This window comes from Rhinolophus sinicus, chromosome 14 (assembly GCF_057876585.1).
Source record: "Rhinolophus sinicus isolate RSI-liver-muscle chromosome 14, RSI-T2T, whole genome shotgun sequence".
Classification (NCBI taxonomy): Eukaryota; Metazoa; Chordata; class Mammalia; order Chiroptera; family Rhinolophidae; genus Rhinolophus; species Rhinolophus sinicus.
In genome coordinates, this window is record NC_142514.1 from 92022021 (window position 1) to 92041059 (window position 19039).

General features: G+C 43.3%; 1 protein-coding gene across 3 annotated transcripts in view; it reads left to right on the forward strand.

The window, feature by feature from the left end:
- The window catches only part of SLC22A23 (solute carrier family 22 member 23), a 182934-nt gene that overhangs the window by 19376 nt on the left and 144519 nt on the right, over positions 1 to 19039 (forward strand). The gene's annotated exons all lie outside the window — the stretch shown is intronic.

Sequence of the window (19039 nt, forward strand, 5' to 3'; positions counted from 1 at the left end):
TGCTGCGATCGTTGGTGTCCCTGGGCTTGTAGCAACTTCACTTCAGTCCTCCATCTTCACAGGGCCTTCTCCCTGGGGGTCTTTACTTCATCTTCCCTCTGTGTGTGTCTCTTGTGTCCACATGTCCCCTTTTATAAGGATTCCGGTTATATTGGATTAGGGCCCGTCCTAATGACCTCATTTTACCTTAGTTACCTCAGTAAAGATCCTGTCTCCAAAAATAGTCACATTCTGAGGCAACCAGGGGTAGGACTCCACCAGATCTTGTTATGGGGACATAATTCAGCACACAACAGCGTTCTTTCAGGCAGAGTGGAGAAGGTTCGTATGGCTAGCACACAGGTGATTCTGTCCTTCACACCAGTTTTGCAAGAGGGTTATCCATCCCATTTTGTCTATTGTAAAATTACAGCTCTGGAAGTGAAGGTGGCTGCAGTGGCTGGAATCCAGGTGGTGACAGAAGGGGACAAGTAAAAAAAAGAGGTGGCTGTGAACAGGGTGGGAGTGCCTGTGGGCACCCTTCACAGGGGGAAGAAGGAGGAAGAAGGAGGGGTGAGGGGAGGGGAGGGGAGGGGAGGAAGAAGAAGGAGGCTGTGGCGGGTTTACCTGGCTGAGCATCTTAGGTATGTCAGTGCTGAATCCTGACAAGCCCTCCTGAGGAGTAGGCCTGCCCCTGGCTTCCTCATGAACCTGGAGTTCAGAGAGATTAGTGCGACGTGGCTGAACTGACGCAGCTGAGCAAAGAGGGGGCAGCACGTACAAGTTCCAAGCCTTGCTGGTGCATCCCTGCTCCTGAGAGCGGGGCTTCTGGAGACCAGCTCTCCCGTAGCTCCTTCAGCCCAGCCCATTGCAATGCTGGGCTCTCTGCTTGGTTTCTATGGGAGAGTGTAGATCAAGGCTAGCGGATTGTTTTGCATGCTTTTGATACAGTTACAATAACACTCTTGTGGAACTGACAAAAACCCATAACCACATTTATTAAGGACCTCAGGTCTTGAAATAGTAACTGTGTGAGTTGTTCCTCTCTGTTCTGAGCTCTTGGCCTAGAGATCTACCTGTGAAGCAGAAGGGAGAGTACAGACAAATGACTTCACTCCTTGAGGTTAATCCAGTTATCTGGGTTCTTCTGCCAGTGAATTGTCCACACCCCTAGCATATCCTTCCTGTTTGCCACCTGCCACCGGGGGACTAATGGAGAAAGGAAGAGACTGGATATTTCTGCCCCGTCTTTGGGGACCCATTTAAAACAATTTCCCAGATTTTTTTTTAAATGGAGGTATAATGAAATGGAGGTATATAGTAAAAGGGACACATTGTAAGTGTATAGTGGGTTTTGACTCATTTTGCACATTAATCACCACCTAAATTAAGATACAGAATTTCCCTCACCCTCAAGTAAATTCCTTCATGCTTGCCTCCAGTCAGCCCACCCCATATCTGCTTTCATTTCCATCACCATAGCTTAGTTATGCCTAATTAGGAATGTCATACAAATGGAACCATGCACTGTGTGGACTTTTGTGTCTGCTGTTTTCACCAGCACCATCTTTGAGATTTGTCCACATTACTGTAAATCACTAATTGTTCCTTTTTGTTGCTGAGTAGTATTCCATTGTGCATATACCACATTTTGTTTACCTCTTTACCTGTTGAAGGATATTTGGATGGTTTCCTGTTTGTGACTATGATGCATAGACTGCTATGAACATTATAATATGAATTTTGTAAATCTTTTCTCTCCCTTACTGCCTTTAAGTACTAATATTTAAAAATTGATTGACAGAATCAGAGCAGCTAGTGAGAAATCTTGACTTATAATCTAGGTAAGTTTCCTTCTTTGTCTTTTCTTTTGGGGCTAGGAAGCAGAAGTGACAGGTGCCTGTGGGGGAGGAGGGGCTACCATCTCTAAGGGGAAGGAAGCCAGTCTATTTCCCTGGCCCTAGAGAGCTGTGGCCCCCCCAGCTCCAGTGAATCACTCCTGGGTTGGTGAGGAGACCCTAGGAACAGTGGTGGAGACAGGAATATATATGGGCAGGGAGAAGCCACACCTGGAAATGGCATTGGCAGTCAGTCGCTGCCCTGCCACCCAAGGGGAAGTTAACCAGATATTCCGATGTTTCATCCTGTCCCCTGTGCACAGGAGGGTGGCTTTGAGCAGTTAGGACTCCTGTCTGTCTTGTAGCCATTCCTGCCACATGGGATCCTCGAGGAGAACCACCTCAACCTTTCTTTCTTTAAGGAGATCTGGGTCAGCCCTGTGAAGGTAGGCAGCCCAGGGGTTAAAGAACCTTTGTAGCAAAACCCCCAAACAAAACAGATGGTGCGTCTGCTATCACCCAGCCCAGGCCGAATGCAAAGAGTGGCCAAGCCCCAGTTTGTCGGGACCTGGGCACGGGGAATTCTTTTCTTACAGAACATGCTCTGCCTTGTTCTCTTCACTGGGTTCAGGATGGAATTAGAGGAGTATTTCTCACCAGGGAAGAGGGAGTGAGAGGAGCAGAGTCCTCCAGTTTCTCACCACCTGCCCAAAATCCTTAAAGGAAACCATGAAATGCAGGTGGACATTTCCCACCATTTTTAAACATATGAAAAATGTGGCATTTTCCACAGGGTTTTCACATATCTCTGTGTTTACGAATCACTCAGCATTTTGTCATGAAGTGTGTTTGTGCTTGTGTACACATGTCACCCCAAATTGAACTGCATTTTCTTTTAAAGCAGGTTAAGCAACCAGTGATGGACTTTATTGAGATAATAATTTAGAGATTGGAGGGCCCCAAATGTTCAGCATACACGATACATTTATCATGCTGGCTACTGAAATTTATCATGCTGACTGAGCCAAAGAAGACATATAGGTGGTGACATTACTCGAAGTTCTCCCAACATTTAGGTATTTAGTGTTTTGAACAGCAGTTATGAACAGCAGCAAAGAACTTGGTTCCTTTAGGTTTTGTAAAAGCAGTCACATGATTTGAAAAAAAGACATTTTAAAAAATGATTTTAGATGTAGGCTTTTTCACAATCTCACAGTCCACTTCACCTCAGACACTGAGTGGCTGTGCAGAAGCCAGTGGGGGCTCAGTGAGACCTGCCACAGGTGCCGCACGCACTGATTGAGACCCAGGAGTGGAGGTGAGGAGCCCAGCGTGAAGCCCAGGGCAGAGGGTGTGAAGCCCAGTGCTGTCACTTTACCACCGTGAAGCTGCAGGGGTTATTTAGCCTCTTGGAACCTACTTGGCAAGGTGGAGATGACAGTTCACATGTCATCTGATCCGGTGTGCAGGCTCCCTCAGCAGTGGGTGCCTTGACACAGATTTCATCTGAGTCCTTTTCTGCAGGGTGCTCCCATTGGAGCTTGCGGTGCAGTCGTATAGTCAACTACTGTAATGCATTGTACAACTAACCACAGTTTCCCAACCATTAACGTTAGACCTTTAAAACAAGAAGTATGGAAGTTCACAGGACATAATTAAGACAGTTTTACGACAGCCTTACGACAAGCAAACAGCAGTCTTCATGGCACGTGGCCAGCCACCTGAACCATGGACACAGGTGGCGACTCTGCTTCCTCACTTTCAGAGCCCTTCTTCCTTTAGCCCCACATCACATCCAGTTATTCAACATCTTTAGGTGTATTTCCTAGGTGCCCTAAAAGGCCCTCTTTCTCAAAATTTCCTCTTTCTATACCTACTTTCTAAAACATCTGGGCAACTAATCTTGGCTAAGAGAGTAAAGCAGTTCACACCAAGGTATCAGTGACTGATCAGTAGCCCGCAGCCATAGCTGATATGTTTTGAAAGGCTGGAGCTTTCCTGGCCCTCCCTCCCACTTGTCAATCCTTCCCCTCTTTCTTCCCCTGCCCCCTGAAGAGCCAGGGTCTGAGATTTGTCCTCTTCCTCTGAAAGGCTGCAATCCTTGGTCAAGCTATTTCTAACAATAACAGCATCAAGCAAAAGCCAAAATGAGGTTTAATTTGTTAACATTTAAAATGAACAAAATAAGTTAACATTTTAATTCCATTTAAAAGTTGTTTTTGATAAAGTTTCAACTCTGTAACATGGTATGCAAGACCCCTGCTGGATCTGCCCCTGCTGGCCTCCATCCTCACTTCTAACTCAGTGTGTGGCGCCAGTGCAGTGTCCTTCCTGCCCCACACTTCTGATCTCTTCCTGTGCAAGCCTGACCAAGGCCTGGAAAGTTCAGAAGAGACAGTCTTGACCAAAACGGAACCTTAGGCCCCTCTGATGTGCTCTCACAGCATCATAAACACGTATACATCTAGCATCGCAGCCCTTTATTTCTCGGTATTGTCAAGTCTTCCTCACTGCCCATTTTTTACCCTTAGACTCTGAACTCTAGAAGACAGTACTTTCTGCACTGCTGTTTCCCTGGAGCCTGGTACTCAGCAGTGACCAAATAGTCATTATATACTGAAGCTGTGTCATCCTTTGCCACATGCAGAGGAGGCCACAGTGGGCCTAGACCAGGATGCTGGCTGTTGCGTAGTGACACAAAAGGAGAAAAACTTTTTGCTTGTGGAGAGGACTTAAGAGCGTGGGGTCACCTGCCTTGACCTTTGTGTGAAATTGAAGGCACAGGTTGAGGGAGCAGGTCACCATGTGAGGTAGGAAGCTATGGTCACTCTTCCTATTCTGTTCCTTGTATCCTTCCACTCATAGGCAACTTTGAGGAGAAAGGATGTGTGACTGTAAGGAATAATCTCTCCAATGGAGAGCAGATTCTGTGCAGGGAGGACTGAACCTTGGAGAAGATTTCCTTGAGATTATAATCCATAAGACTGAGAATATATAAGAAGGAAGTGGTTGCTCCAATACTTCTGCTAAGATCTTAATTTGGGGTTCTCTTCAAAGTGGTATGCCATGTGTATTTAAGTTAAACAGAACACTGCCTAGCCCATTTTCCCCTATTCTACCTCCTGGGTTGTCATTGGTAGAACCAGAATAGAATTTGCACAGTTCAAGCTAAGACTTGAAGATACACTGTTTTTTTATTGTGATAAAATTGAACACTCTAACTATTTTAAGTGTACAGCTCAGTGGTATTAAATCCATTTACACTGCTGTACAACCATCATCACCATCATCTCCAGAACTTCATCTTCCCAAACTGAAACTCTGTGCTCATTAAACACTAACTCCCCATCCCCCTTCCCACAGCCCCTGGTAACCACCATTCTACTGTCTGTCTCTGTGAATTTGATTACTCTGGGTACCTCATATCAGTGGAATCAAGTAGTATTTGGCTTTTTGTATCTGGCTTATTTCACTTAATATGACGTTGTCAAGGTTCATCCATGTGGTAGCATGTGTCAGAATTACCTTCCTTTTTAAGGCTGAATAATATTCCATTGTATGTATATACCACGTTTTATCTTTTTATCTGTTGATGGACCCTTGGGTTGCTTCTACCTTTTGGCTGTTGTGAATAATGCTGCTATGAACATGGCTGTACAGATATCTGCTCTTGTCCCTGCACTCACTTTTTTGGGTGTATAGTTACTTTTTAAAGAATGAGATAGTGTAAGTAATTTGCTACAGAATATGGAAATGCCTCTGGACTTGGGTTGAGTGTCCTCCTGCAAGAAAGGCAGACACGTGCAGTGCAGTTACATTTCTTTGCCAGGAGGCTGAATTTTACAGTGATTGCTTTTTGTTGTGGTTGACCTTTTGTATATCATTTCCTAAGAGTATTTGATGTTTGTCCATCTGTTATTAATTAGTAGTTATAATCTCTTGGGAAGACAGAGGAAAATAGTTCTCGTTTTTATTTTCTCTGATCAAAGGTAGAAAAAAAATTCCTTTGCTTACTTTGACTATCCTTTGATACTCATGAATAGCTCCCCTCCTCCCCTCCTATAGATTGCCAGGGGTAACAGGACTGTTTTACCCAGGCTCAAAATCCCAGAATTGTTATGTATTATAATTTCCATTGTGATCATGAAGGGCAAACAAAATGTACATGGAAACATCTCATATTCAGCAGTCCAAAAACATGCCTTTAAAGTGTGCACTGGTGGGGGAGAGGATTTCCTAGGCAAATACGTTTGGGAAGTGCCGTGTGCAGAATCCCCTCTTCAGGATTCATAAGATAGTAAAGGCTCTGAGAAACCCTGCAAATGGGACTCCAGTTTCACCTGAAAGTCATCCTGTGCAAAGCTTTGTAAAGTCTGCTCTGTTGAATCAGTGGTTAATGGAGAGTATTATTTTGGACTGTGTCTGAATTTTTTGTTTTTAGTGTATGCCTTAGGGCCAGGATGGAATTCAGGTGCCCTGGCTTATCTAGCAAGCCCACGAAACCCCAAACACTGATTACAGTTAATACTATAGCAGAAGGACCACAGTTTTCAAAGAATCATCGGAAGCACAACAACTGCTTACCATATTTGCTGTAAGGGGCTTTCCCAACAGGCTCCTAGGTGTGGTGACTCCAAATCCATTAGCAGCAGAAGGATGTTCTTCCTAGAGCTGGTTATCCAGGGCCTATGGCCAATGTTAAGTCCTGTATCGTTCTACCAACCTGGGAGGAGGGCAGGGCTGTGCAGCAAAGTTGGAGGACCGCTTTGGGGAACTACCTGAGGACCCCAACTGGGCAACTTGGCAGCCACTTTGGCTTGAGAGGGTCTCTGCCTTCCACTCTCTCTCTCTTTGCTGAGGTTCAGGTTGTCTAGTCTATTCTCCATCGCCACCTCTCACACATCTGGCCAGGCCCAGTGTGGGTTTCTGGGGTCTGTTCTTGGGAGAATGGGTTCACAGATTCGAGTAGCACTCCCCAGGGAGATAGTATTGGCTTTGGCTTAAGGATGCTTTTGAGTGTTACTTGAGGAAATATCTTGGAGAACTGTCTGTCGGTTGCTGTATCCCCCAGAATGTCAGTGTCGCGCAGGGCGGCCTGCAGGGTCTCAGCTCCCGCTCCCACATAAGAATGCAGGACATGGTGAGGCCAAAAAGGAACACCCACGGAGCCATAGGTAGGGGAGTCGTACCACTATATTCTCGCTGGCAGCCGCGCGAGACACACGCAGTAGTAACCACACGATCCGCAGTCCGCCATTCACTTCTCTGCCTGCCAACCAACCAACCAATCAACGCAGCCCCGCAGTTACATCAGTAGCCAATTGGCCAACTGGTTACAGCCGATGGCCAACCAGTTACAGCCGATGGTCATTCACTACCTGAGCCAGCACCTCCCAAACGCGAGGCCCAGAGCCTGGAAACTGCTCTCTGGGACTCTGTCCCCACACAGAGACACCCCAAATGGAAGGTGAGGGCCCTTTCCTTGCTCACCCTACCTCGGGCTCGGCTACCCCTCTTCCTCTTCATCCCTCTGTGTTGTGTCTGCACACTGTGCTCCCTGTGGAAACAAACTGCACAGTCACGTTTTTCTGTCACATTGCCAGTTCGCTACAGTGTTTTTAGGAGATTAATAGTTCAAGGAAAAAAATATATAAACACCCCTTTGGGTATAGTAGTATTGTTAGCTTTTGAGAACCAACCTACTTTTTTTCCTTTTGCTCAGAGAAATAGTATATTTAATGAATGATTGTGAGAAGTCTAGGAAATGGAGCTGTGCTGCTATTCCCAGTATGCAGCTAGGAGGTCGAAGTGAAGGTCATTGTATCCTGAGATCTGGTGAAGGACTTCAAAGGTGTGTAGAACCCCCATGTAGAACTGTCCCCCTGCCCCCCGCTGTGAATATAGCAGAACTCTGCGGAACACTTTCTACACTCCCCTCTCCCACTTTCTATTCTGGTGCTGGCTGTACAGACAGGATGTACCACTAGTAAAATACCCCTTAATTCAGATCAGGTAGGGGTAAGGCTAAATTAATAATGCAGACTCTCAATGTCAGAACCCTTTTGGGAAGCAGTTTTATTATTTGCACATTCAAATGGTACTTACCAACAGACGTAAAACCCCAAGGAGCTGCTTAAATGACAGGCAAAATTAATGAGTAATAATCACCTTGTACAGTTACTGCACTAGGCACATTCTATTATTTTTGACTCATAACAAACCTATATTATAGGTTTTGTGACTCATATCATAGATGTTGCAACTGAGGACCCAGGAAGTGAAATAACTTACGCGGTCACAGGACTATCAAGGAGCAAAACTACCAAAGTTTGAAACTCAGTCCATTGGAGTCAGAATCTGTGCTCTCACCATGATACCCAGTAGTTTTCAACAGCCACATCTGGGCCCTGGGCTCAGCCCCGTGTTAGTCTCTAAATTCCATGCTTCCTCCAGGCTCTTGTTTATCATATGATGTTCTTCCTCACAGATGATGGTAAACTGTAGCCCAGTCCAAGTGCAATGAAGACAAAGGCCATATTGGTAAAAATTCAAAACCTGTGCTCTACTCTTGTGAGACCATTTGTTGAGTTCAGTAACTTTGGGACACAGTGTGGGCCAGGTACAGCCTGAGGGTTTCGCATAGCTTTCTTACAGCAGGTTGGTGCTGGCCGTCTTCAGGGAAAACGTCATCAGTTAGATTCACAGTTGTACTAACTTCCAATTTGAGTTGGACAAGGTAGACAACATCTTTGTTTGAACAGGCCGGCTTACCTTCTATCATTAATGTCCTTTCAAGATCGCTAGACCAATTGAAACAGGAGAAAAACTGGCTTAGCATCACAACGACTCTGGTTCATAAATTATAAAAAGGATGAGTATTTGACAGGAAGCCCAACAGTTGGTCTCAATTTAAAAAGGTTGAGTTAATTTTTTTTTAAATCCTTTATGTGTGAGAGTTTTGGACTAGAGTGAAGGCAGACAGAATGACCATTAGGCTAGGAATTGGAGGTCCACCTTTTTGTCTTGCTTGGCAGTAATTGACTTGTGAGGTTTGCAGGGAGAAACATGTGTCCCTGGGTATCAGGCGACCTGTCAGAAAATAACATTTTCCGTGGAAGCCTCAGTGGGAGCAACTGCAACCAACCAAGGAGACCTGGGCTCTGCCCATGTCTGGCTCAGCTGCAAGCTTTGTTATTTTGAGCAAGTCTCTTTACCTCTCTGGACCTCCTCCTCATTTTTAAAAGTACGAGGTTGACCTTGACTTTTTCTAGCGCTTCAGTACCTAAATTCTCTGAAAAATAAGATACTGTGATATTTTTAATAGTTGCCATTTATTAAATACCTGCTATTCACAGCTACATCAGAAGTTATTTTTGTTTGATCACCGTAACAATGAAATAACAGCAAAGCCTGTCCCACTTCTAGAATACAGTGCCTCCATGTATAGGAAGTGTATCCAATACCTGGCAAGACAAGTGCTGTAACCTGTAACAATTTAGAATACGCCAGAGAATTGTTTCTATTTGTACCAAATAGGGCTGTTGCTTTGACTTTTTTGGGGGGGAAGAACATGAGTTTTAATCAGACATTTATAATCATCTACTTAAAAGCCATTTGACCTTGGACTAGTTGCTTCACATCTGGCAGCCTCAACATCTTCTTCTGTAAAATGGACACATTGGTAATAATGCCTGTGTCATAGCCCTATTGTGATGGCTGAATGAGAGAACTTAGTCAAGACAGCCAACAGAGTGCCTAGACCACGGTAGGTACTTAACTAATGGTAGTTTCCTTTCTTCTTAGAACAATGCTTAATTTACATAATAGGTTTGTTCTATTAAGAGAAAATTATTAAAATGGGAGAGAATTATTCATTGCTTTAAATAAATTTCTCATATACTCAATGTTCTATTGGCTTTTTATAATAAAACTAGAATTATGTTTCTCTGGAGGGAAATTACTAATACTGAAAAGTTTGGCAGTAACATTTAAAAACTATATTGCCTATACAAATTTTACATATTAATGTATTATTTAAATTATATGTGAATAAATAATCACAGGGAGAAAAGGAGTAAGAAGATGCGTGGCACAGCAAACACAAGCAGACACAAAGAGCACTTGACTTCTGGGAGTGGCATTTCCTACACGGCACTATCCTATGACACCGTCCCCCTTTCCAGACATTAACTTAGGGACTAGAGATACAGAAATAAGACATGGTCCCTTTCTTTGAGGAGCACATAGTCTAGTGCTGGAGTTGGCAAACTTCCTATGAAGGGCAAAATAGTAAATATTTTCAGCTTTGCAGGCCATATGGTCTCTGTTGTAAGTACTCAGCTATGCATAAGCAAGCAGAGACAATACAGAAATAAACGTGTGTGACTGTGTTCCAATAGAACTTTATTTATAAACAGGTGGCAGGGCCATATTTGGCCTGCAGACTGTAGTTTGCTGACCACTGAGCTAGTGAAAGAAAGACTTGTAAACAGTAGGCAATTATAATATATTGTTATAAATAATCTGGGTGTTTATCATGAGTACAGGATGCCACAGAAGTACAGAGAAGTGTCACCTGGTCCAGTTTAGGAAGAAGAGACGCCCTCAGTTGAGTTTATTAAACTTGATAGAAATAAGGAAATGTATTCATTTAAATCTTTGTAATTTTGTTACCCCTTTCCCTCTTCTCTTAAGTGCGTGCTTACAAAGGTAATATGTTCTCATTGAAAGAAAAAATGCAAGCGGTGCAAGAAGTCTGCTGTACTCCGCCCCTTAGGTGGTACACAGTGTTAAATAATTTTGGTTGAAACGCCTATTTGAATGGGCATTGAGCCAGAAAAACTGGGGTGTGTGTGGATATTGTGGGGCAAACGTGGAAGAGCAATGCAGGCAGAGAGCACGGAGGCTCTCTGGGAGCTGGTGAGCCCTTTGGTGAGGCTGGCTTGTGGCAGGGGTTGGCACACAGAGGGGCAGGCATGCGAATGGGAGGTGAGGATGACTCAGGTCATAAAGGGAACTTCATAGGGCTGTGTTAGGTCGGGTCACAACCTGCCAGGCAGTGGAAAGGGGTCTGTTTTCAGGAGTGAAAGATAATTTTCCTTCTGCCTCTGAGTTCTTCCAGGATTGATTGCACCTGGGTGATCTTCAGTCCTCATTCCAAGAATTTCCTGATCCTATTGTCAAAAGTACCCCCTACTTGGCTCCTTTCCAGAAGTACAGGGGCTGTTTTAAATGTTAATATTATGGTCCAGTTCTGCTCCTGCACTACATTTATACTAAAGGATGTCCTCTAGTAACACATTGTAATGCAGGGACTCAGCTCCTGCTCCCAGCAGGTGAATGCAAGATATGTTGAGGCCTAAAAGGAACACCAACGGAGCCACAGGTAGGGGGTTCATACCACTATATTCTCGATGGCTGGCAGGTTGAGACACAAGAAGCAAACATCCACCAGTACCCCAATAGGGGTCTTCCTGCACCAGTCTCGCTGGCAGCCGGGAGAGACACAGGAAGTAGGATCCACAGGATCCGCACCTCCGTGCTTGCTGACCACCATCCACACTTGCTAGTGTAGCCATGGCAGTTACATACAAAACAATAGTGGCTAATGGCTAACTGGTTACAGCTGATGGCCATCTAATAACCGAGCCAGCACCTTTCCACGTGAGGCTGAGAACCTGGAAACTGCTCTCTGGGACTCCGTCCCTACACACATAGAAAACTTTTTGTTTTCTCAAGAGTCTTCAGTTACTTAATATAAGTTAGTGTGTGTGTAATAAGCCTGTGTGTAGATTTCACTTAGGGCATTAGTGGTTCCTCCCATTTCATGCTTAGAGCTGTGGGGTTTTTCCCCTTCTTTTTGGATTTGCAATAGGCCTCTTTAATTTACAGGGTGCACTCTTAATTTCCATTCTCAGAGGTAGTTGGTGAGGGCCATTAGTAAAATATGCATTGCAGAATTTGGAACAACTCACCAAGGTATCTGTTGATAAAAGGGCATTGCTTATTATAATCTTTGCGGCTTCATGTATATCCAACTTCCCCAGATACCATAGACGGCATTATACCAGATCAATAGCATTCAATAATGTAAACTTCTGTTTAGAATTATATGTGTCCTTATTTCCTTTAAGGAAAAATGAGTGTCTCATATTGTTCTCCCAGAGATAATCCTACATCGGCTACCGAGGGTCTGTTCAGGTAGTTACTCTTCTGTATCCCTTTTAAATTCTCTCTGAAAGAGGTCTTATTTCACTAGCCTTTTAAAAATGCTCAAATTCAAAAAGAACCAGAAAGCCTGGATGTCAATAACTGAAGCAGTGTGGTTTCCATTTCTCCTCCACCAGGAAGGTGACACTACAGCAAAGGGTAGCAGGCAGTCAGTGTTGTCACCAGAAGAAAAAAAGAAACAAGGTAGAGATTATTGTGTGTTAGAATGACCCTAAAATTTTTACATTAGTCAAAAATGGGACTACGTGAAGCTTAAGAAATTTAAGCACCTTTGATGCTGTGGGGTTGGAGTGGGTTTCCTGCAAATAAGTGGGAATGCAGGTGTACCTTTCCTATAACATGAAGAGGCTTGCAGTAGATTTTTGGTACAGCAGCTTTCCTCAACATGCCATGTTTGGGTTTTTGGCACTAAATTAGAAAGAAAAAGAAGTTGAGGAGCAATTTGAATAGCAATTAATGAAAAACAAAGAAACAAACTAAGGGAAAAAAAATTCTCCCAGAGTACCTGGCAAGGACGTTCATTGTGTCATTTCGTGAAGCTTGCAAGGATGCCAACTCTAATTGGCAGTTATGTTGGCTACTGTTGACATTAAATCCCTAAAATTGGAGGATGAGCTTAGGGGCAAAAAGCAGAGAGTAATTTGGAATTTTCAAAACATGCAGCATATCTTGAATTTTGATAGAGTCTTTCAGGAAGAAAACAATCAGTACACTGCTAGATTAAAAAAAATACCGAAAATCACAGGGTAGCATAGCCTGTCTGAATGCTGAGAAGCTGTTATAGCTCATGTGAGGCATCGGTCTAGCTTTTGTAGGGTGTTCCTTTGGTCTGTCTGTGACTAATCTTCCAGGGTGGCGCGTGCGGGCATGTGCATGTGCGTGCATGCGTGGGTATGTCCGTTTTCTTCCTATTTTTGTTGTTTCCAGTTAAAGAATGCAGGGCATGACAAATCCATGGTATATCAAACAATGGTTCATGAGAGGCTGCTGAAATGCTACTTAGGGGGCCAAAGGGGTTACAGAAGAATGCTGCCCCTATATTCCTCTAAATTCCTGCAATTGAATCAGGAATTTTGTTTTTTTCAAGCTTTTGAAATTCTAAGCAGTATTAACCCCTTCCGTGGTAGGACTCCTTTTATCTCAACTGACTATTCTCAGGTGTAGAACAGATGACGTGCATAGTGATTGGCAAAACCCTCCTGGTTTCTAACAGAACAAGTTCAAGTGGGGATCTCCACTGCAAAGATAAAACTTGGGGGAAATTTTCATTTACTTCCCTAAAAAATGGTTTTTGCTTTAGTCATATGCATTAACAAAAACTTCAGGCTATAAAAACCTGGTTTGTTCCAAGTCACTTTCCAAATAAGCTCTTTCTCTAGGTCTGAGTTCTTAGCTTGTGTCAAAGTGCATATTCCTGAAAAGGTGAGAAGGCTCTTGGTTGTTGTTATTATTTTTTTTAATGATTTTGTCTTACCCTCGCCACCATCACTTCCACCTACTACCACGGGAATTTACATTATACTTACCTATATTTTTTCTGTCATTATAAGGTTTTAGATTAATTGTGGAAAGTTTAGAAAAGTCAAGAAAAGTGTAAAACTGAAAGTAAAACTCAGTCTTAATTCAGAGATAATCACTTTAAATATTTTGGAATGTTGACTTATGATCCCCCTGCATACATAAACATCTGTTTTATTCACTGCTTTTTTATTCTGAGGCTCTCTCATACCATTATATGATAAGCATTTTTCTCATTCTTTAGTTTTCAAAAACAAAATTTTAGTGGCTGCATAGTATTGTTGGACATTTAGTCAAGTTCCCATTTTTTCTATTTTAAGTTACAACCAGTGGACATCATTGCACTGTGGGCATCTCAGGTAATTTCCTTGGGGAAAGTTCCATGAAAGGGAATTCCTGGGATAAAGTGTATACACTATTTAAAGTAATGTGATACATATTGCCAAATTGCCTTCAAGAAACACAGTGCCTAGTTTATAATTCTAGCACAGATTTGCACCTTTTTTTTTTCTCCTGCATCTTTGGGAAATTGAAGAATATTTTTTTGGAAAACAAAATAGTAAGCTTTGAGTTTCATTAGTGAAATCAAGTATTTCCCAAGTGCTTTTTAACCATTTGTTTCATATTTTGTTAGTTATCTGGGTGCTTTACTCATTTCTATTTGGAATATTAGTCGATATTGTTATGTAAATACTTGTTATATATTAAGGATATTAACCCTGTGAATATTGCAGGGGAGGACAAAAAAATGTTTTCCTCTAGTGTCCTAAGGTCTGTGGCTGGGGCCCTGGAAATGAGACTGACAAAAACAGATTAACAAGAAAAACCAGAGTTTATTATAATAACATGTGATGAGTAACTCAAAGGGATGGTTAGAACTTGGGCTTGCATAGCATCTTAACAAAAGAACAATAAATCTCTAGAGAAGTGACAAGTCAAAGGTAAAGGTACTTTTAGGGGCAGCAAACCTTGGAAGATACATATATGGGGGAAACTAATGGAAAATAACAGTCAGTTTAATAAAGTTTGTTTGGAGACCCATCTCAGTGACGACTTTCTCTTTTTCATGGCCATAAAACTTCCCCCAGGAGAGGGGATTCATGGCAGCCCTCATTTCTCAGAAGTTTCTGCTTTTTGTCAGATAATGGAAGCTCTGAGAAGGCTTCTTTCTGCCTCTGTTGATTCTCATTTGCAGCAGGTTCCATGGTGTAATGGTCAGCATTCTGGACTTTGACTCTCATTTGCTTCCAGCTGAAAATCATTCTTATGCCAAAGTGCATCTTTTGGGCGGCATATTCTGATCCCCTAAATATATTTTACAAAATTGTGTCTTTATAATTTTGTTTATGGTATTTTTGATGCATTGAAGTTTCAAATAACTAAAATGAATAATAAGTAGTAACAGTTAAACTGTTATAAAACCTATCAGTCTTCCTTAGGTAGATTTTTCCCCTTCGTTTTTATCCTTAGGGATTCCATCTCCACTTCAAAATTGGATAAGTAATCTGTTTCCTTGCAATGTTTTTATGTCCTTTGTCTTTTGTTCTCTTATGTTTTTATGTTCCTTCCTTTATATGTTCTTGTTTTACAGCTTACTTATCATATTCATTATTGCTGAAAATAAGATTGTTTTCCTTACGTCACATTTATTTTCCATGTTCTTTAGAAATTTCATTTAGTTTCCTTGGTGAATATTTCTCTGGTAAGCCAAGCAATTAGATTATTCCTTTGAAAGTAATATAAATTTTATTTCCTTTCTTTTAGCTATCCTTAAAAACATACTGGTAGAAAAAAGTCTATGAGGTTTTCTGTAACCTCTGCTTTTTTTTTTTATTAACGGAACATGTGCAACTGAAATTGAGAACACTTTTTAGGGTCAGTTTTCTCACCATTTAGTAATGGCTCCCCAGCATCACGTGGCATCACCACAGAACGTCCCTGGTCTTGGAACAATGGCGCAGAAAAAAACCGCCGGACTTGAACACTTTTATGATCTTGTTAAAACTGCTGATGAAGTGTTTATATGCCTAATTAGAGGATTGTTTTTATTGTTCTGCAGGGAATGGATTTGAGGAAGGCCAGAGTTAATGCATGGAGACTCTTGTATTAGTTCACGAAGGGAGGCTGATGGCATGGCCTACATCCTGTTCTCCTGCAAACTCCATCCCAAGGAAATTTAATCAGGGAATAGGGTTCAGCAATTTGCAGATACCAGAAACTACTCTGGGTATTTAAGGAGCTAGGGATTGAAGACAGAGGAATAGTCCTCACTAAATTGTAGGAGGAGCTGAAAGCCAGGCCTCCAGAAGGATTCCTAGAACAGCTCCCCAGGCAGGAGGCTGGGGAATCAGTCAGTCACTGTTCAACCGCTGGCTCCAGCATCACCTCCAGACCAAGCCCTGCCAGATCTGACCAGCAAAACGGGTGTCCCATTTATTCCCCACTTCACACTCTTCCTAATTCAAGTCATACCAAAAATTAGAACTAGGTTGTACACTGAAAGTTATGGGGTATGCAGCTGATTGGCAAAGTCTGAACCACATTTGAAGCCTTAGCTGTAAGGGAGTCTGCAGGTGGTTTTTCTTTAGCCTTCCAGCCCACACATCAGAAGGGTGGGGAGTGAGCCCCGACCGAGTGCCTATAAATCAGATTGTCTGGGGTAGACATGGACTGTGGGGTATGTTTGAAAGGGAGAATCCTCTGGAAGAGGTGACTGATTTGATGTGTGAGGGTGCAGGAGAAGAAGAGGGAGGTGAAAAGAGCAATGTCAGAGACAAAACCCATACATTAAGTCCTGGCTTTACATGGTTTAAATTTTTTAAAGTCCCTTAGCCTTTGCTTAGTAAAATGACCAATTGCCATAGTGGAGCAAACAAATTTCGAGAGCAAGGTAATCTCAAAGCTTCCTCATACTTCTGAGATTTTTTTGAAGATAATATTATGTCTGAACATATTTTCTTTTCCCAATACATTTTTGTCAGTACAAAAGTAGAAAGCAAACAAGGGATGTTATCGCAATGGTGCTGCCAGCCTCACCCCACCCAGTTTGTGGAATATTCTCAGAATGGGCCTGCAGGCTTTCTTTCAAGGGTGTTGTGACAGGCAGATCCCCAGGCATGGGGAATCTCATCCTGGGGAACCTGCTAGGGCCAGAGTCAGTTTGCTTGTTGACTGAGAAATACTGTGTACTTTTATGCCTAATTGATGGGGTTGGTGCAGCAAGTCCCGGATTCTGTGGCCCCGCCCCCAGGCTGAGAACAGTGATGCCTGCAGATTCTTCTAACCAGGCTTTCTTTTCTTACTGGCTGTGGAAGCGGTCTGTCTCTCTCAACGGTTTTAATTTTCCACTCCAGTGTTGTTAATTGATAGAGGTTGCATTGAGGTGGCCGAACATCTTGGTAGGTAGTAACGAAATTGGGTCATGGCTATCCAAACCCAGGTAGAGTTATTATTTAGGTGGCTGAGCTCACAACAGTTTTGGCAATTTCCCCCACCTCCCTGAACGCTTTTATAAAAACCTCCTTTTGTTTCCTGGCCATCTAATATAAGTATAATGTGCACCTTTGCATCACTTAACCTCAGGTAAACTCATCAGTAGGAAGTCTGGGTGGAGGCCTGAGCGAATGATTCTCTGCCCCACAGCCAACAACTGGTGCTGTCCTCCTCAGCACAACCTGGGACCGCGTGTGCTTACAGATGTAGCTCTTACTCTTGGAATCGATTCCTTTGTGGGCAGGTTCCAGTGCTGGCCAAAGAGGAGAGAAAACAATTTAGACATGGCCTCAATACTTAAACCCAGCTGGGGAAGCAGAATGTACACACACTGTTAGTTATGATACTATAATTCACATTATAGGCAGAGCCTGCATTCCTGAAGTTAGAGATAGGTTGCACCATGAAAGGTGTTTATTATTAAAAATGAAATTTTCTCCTAGAAACAATATCTACATGAATGTTGGTTTTCCAGGCTTGCTAGCAAAAGCCCACTTAACTCATAATCTGGTTTTATAATCCTGCACTTGCACCAAGAACAGGAGCCAGTGCTGCTGTGTCTGATTCATGCAGCGTTTGGCAGCTCGCTTCTTTTGCGAGTTGATTGTTTGAACCCCATCCCGGGGCTGCAAACTCATTCATTGTTTTCAAAATGACAGGGAGACAGCATGGCAGAGCCAGCCAGTGGTTCTCAGACTTGAGCAGGCATAAGAATCACCTAGAGGGCTTGTTAAATTTCACTTTCTCATTCAGGATGGGGCCCAAGAGTCTGCATCTCTAACACATTCCCAGGAGACGCTGGTGCTACCCGCCCCTAGAGCATACCTGGAAGACCTGGGCTAGACCTAGGAGGAAGTTACCCATCTCAGTAGCTCCTGTGTCTGACTTCTTACTGATAAGATTCTGTGCGACCAGCAGGTCCTGCTCCCCAGACACATGATAAAACCCTGATAACAACAAACCCCAAACTATCCCCTGTTGACAAAGCTGTGTGCAGTCTGTGCTTGCATTCCCTTTCTTCCTGAGCCTGGTGTGGCCACCACTGTGGAAGCGAATGGGGGAGAGGAGTTTGCCCCAGGTCTCTGGAAAGTCAAACATACCTTGGTGGCATCGGTGATCATGTATGTGTCCCAAGGAGTCCAGGGAACAGTGTGACAGGCAGCCGCCTTCCTGCTTTGTCTGGGCCTGGTGCCTTACTCAGCAATGACTCATACAGAAGATCAGCTTTTTCCAAAGCCCACTGAAGCTAAGACCCACAGCTAAGGACTCCTGGGCCTCCATCAGGCTTTCCAGAAATCTGGAAACGGTGGAGGGCAGGGTGGACCCAAGTTTACAATGCCCTTTAAGGATCCCCTACATGGTACTCTGAGTCTCAAGATGGACAGACAAGGGAGAGATGTGGAAGAAGACACAGCTAAGACCAGGTCTCAGCCCAGAGCCTTCCATATAGCCCGTGCCCACTCTACAAATCCTGCTTCTGTTTCCAGAACTCCTTCTGTTCTGACATGCCCCACTCCCCTACCTCGTCGTGCATCTCTCCAGCTTTTTTCTCCACTCCTGCCATCTCTACTGACCTGGAGTGACTGAAGCTTCCAAGAACTGCAAGCTTTAGCCACTTCTTTCCACCAGAATGAGGGCATCTGTAGCACTGATGGGATGACATGGGTGGGGGACTGCAGTCTTTATAGTGTCACCAGCACAGACCCTGTTCTTTTGCTCCTGGGACCCAGATGTCATTCAGCTGTTTGTGGATCGAGTGCTGTGCCATCACATGCATCCACTTGGACACACATCCCTTCGAGGGAATAAACATGGCTTTCTCTCCTCCTTCTGCAGAAAGAGAAAAGAAAAAAAATGGAGGGTTATTTTCATTTGTTTATTAAATAATAAAACTTAATTGCAAAAATAGTCTAAATGCTGTATTCACTAATTGATTGCATTTCTCTCCAAGTGGAGCAAATAGCTTTAGAGTAGAACATGGG